This window comes from Penaeus vannamei, chromosome 29 (assembly GCF_042767895.1).
Source record: "Penaeus vannamei isolate JL-2024 chromosome 29, ASM4276789v1, whole genome shotgun sequence".
Lineage (NCBI taxonomy): Eukaryota > Metazoa > Arthropoda > Malacostraca > Decapoda > Penaeidae > Penaeus > Penaeus vannamei.
In genome coordinates, this window is record NC_091577.1 from 8,933,935 (window position 1) to 8,937,134 (window position 3,200).

The window sequence follows — 3,200 nt, forward strand, 5'->3', positions numbered from 1 at the left end:
ATATATATATATATATATGCATGTATGTATATGTAGTTATGTTTATATGTGTATATTTCGAAAATTTAAAGAAAAAAGGCGTTAATAGGTTAGGCATCAACAAAATTTTACGTCGTAGCCGGCCGCTCGTCCTATCCTCGAGCGTCGTGGTTCATATTACTTCTGTGTCAACTCTTAAGAATAAAGGGTAAATCCACAATCAAGAATCACTCCTGCTCACCAGTATCCATATAAGTTTAAAGCTTTTATACCGGGGTCAGGCTGGGACTGTGGGGCGTGCGATGGAAGCACCAGTCCCCACTGTTCTAGTTCTTCCTCATCCTCTCCCTGGACCTTTTCAGGACTTCTATGCAATGCTCCTTGTTGACAGCTTGGCCCTCAGGAACCCATGCGCCGTGAATGAGCTCCAGAGATGCGAAGAATAGAACGAGCATAGAATTTTCCTACGATCTGCTCATCTCTGCTTGCTTTGGCCAAGGAGAGTTTGTGTGCTTCTAAAGAACAGTCTGACATTTGTTCTCAGGGTCGTGAACACCCAACCCTCGTCGCTACTATATTCAGGAAACCTTGATCAGCTTCTATCATTTCAAGAATATCACTACGGGTCTCCAAGCGAAATTACACCTGGTGGTTCGATAAGATGTTTGGCACAAATTGGCAGAAATCTAGTGAAATATCAGATCTTCATTCAATATTGTCTTGACAGTACCAGTACTGGTACTATAAACCTCAAACAACAACCTCAAAGTAGATCTTCGCACTTCCTGGATGTTTCCTCGATGTTTCAGATCTGTGCTCCTCCTCAACCTGATCTTTTCCTCCAGAAAGACTTGAACTACATGTTGAAATTCGCTTTGCTCATCAGTTCATCTCGAAGACTTCCTTCAACCTTATATAAACTTCATTTTCGGCTTTCTCAGTTTTTATACAAAATAATGTTGAATGGTAATATTCAATGTTGCCCTGCATGTTACCAGGTGTTGCCATACCGCCAAAGAGGATCAGAGTTGTTCCGGTTCATATATATATATATATATATATATATATATATATATATATATATATATATATATATATATGTGTGTGTGTGTGTGTGTGTGTGTGTGTGTGTGTGTGTGTGTGTGTGTGTGTGTGTGTGTGTGTGTGTGTATGTGTGTGTGTACATATATATGATAATTTGTTATCAAAAAGGAACCAGTCAGAACTCTTATTCTGAAAAAAAAACAAGGCTTGTTGGTCTTTCCCGGTGTGCCAAAAGTACGGCAACTGTTCTTCAATGCACTTTCATACAAGATTTTCACGAAAAGGTTACGATAAAGCACCACGGTCATTCTAATCATGACAGACAGAGTAACAGATCAAGAACGCATCTAATGCACTTAATTTTTAATTAAATCACTCTTCCAGTTATGACAAAAAAGAGTATCACATTTAGCGATAAAATATCCTCCCTCCTGTCTCTAAAGACTTAAAACGAGTGTGTGCCATTTTGTGCTTTTAAGACCGATTCTTACGCATGAGGTTTCAAAATGGCTACCAGTGACGTTCCAAAGAATTATTCAAAGATTTACCTGAATTATCAGGGAAAGTAGAAGTATTCGAACCCATCAGTTGCCAAAATATTGTAGCTGTTGGCCAACACTAAGTGACGTAAAATTATCTGTTTTCCTAGTTCTTATTTTATCAACATGTTTAGTTAAATATAGAGCGACTCTTTCATATCCATGATCCATTCAGGTATATGATGTTTTGTTCCTCACCCCCCCCCTCCTCCCCTCTTTGTCTTCATCTGTGGACATATTAGAAATAGTGATCAACTTCTCTTTACGTATATGAGTGTCCTGCTAAGAGAAGTCCAGGCGTGTTTTTTAATGGAAGCATTGGGGAAGGACCACCACAGAGCCAGCACAGACAGGCATTGCACATCGCTGGCCTCCGTCGGGGATGGCCAAACAGATGGTCGCGCTGGTCAGACCTGGTGGATTGCAAGGCAGATCCCTTCTTGAGGTAAAAACTCTTAGCGATATATAGATACTATACATTACTATAGTAAACACTAACAGATAATTTCTGCGTGGCTTCAGTCTATGACCACAAACTATCATTCATTCTTTTAGGATGTTGACACTTCTGTTTCTCTCTCTCTAGTCAGTCTCACTGTGCGTCTCTCTCCCTCTCTTTCAGTCTCTTTTTGAAAAGATTATCATAATTTGTGCAACATAAAAAAAAATTATGCCGCTAACAGTATCTGGCGTGAGCAAGTTGAGTAAATTATTGGTGAAATAACTGTGAAAGTCATTGCTTGCACAATTCTACAGAGTTAACGTCTTGTAATTATAACAAAGGGCAAATATTGCAGATTGTCATAGAATGTTAGCATCCAAGTGCTACGTAAATAATGTCCTCGTTACCGTCTGTGTGTGTGTGTGTGTGCGTGTGGAGCGTATGGTAAGAGCATACGTATTTGGATGTTTTTAACAGTGTATTCGGTATTTTGTATATATCTACAAAATCAATAATAAAGAAAGCAAAAGCGATGAGTAGATGTTTGTGTGTATGCTTGTGAGGTGTGAGATGTAAGAATTATTTTTGTGCACATCGTACATACATGCATACACACAGTCATGTATATGTATATACAGTATATATATATATATATATATATATATATATATATATATATATATATATATATATATATATATATATAATAAATATATGCATATATATGTACATATATGTGTATACACACACACACACACACACACACACACACACACACATATATATATATATATACATATATATATATATATATATATATATATATATATATATATATATATGTATGTATATATATTACTTATACATATACATATTCATATATATGTCTATGTACATGCATATGCGCACACACACACACACACACACACACACACACACACACACACACACACACACACACACACACACATATATATATATATATATATATATATATATATATATATATATATGCATATATACATATATATGAATAAAAAGATACACATTATATAATATATATATATATATATATATATATATATATATATATATGAAATAAATGAAGTAAAATATATGAAATATAAATATAAAATATACAGAGAAGGACGGGAACGCATCTGTCATTTGATACTTTCGTTTTACATTTGGTAATA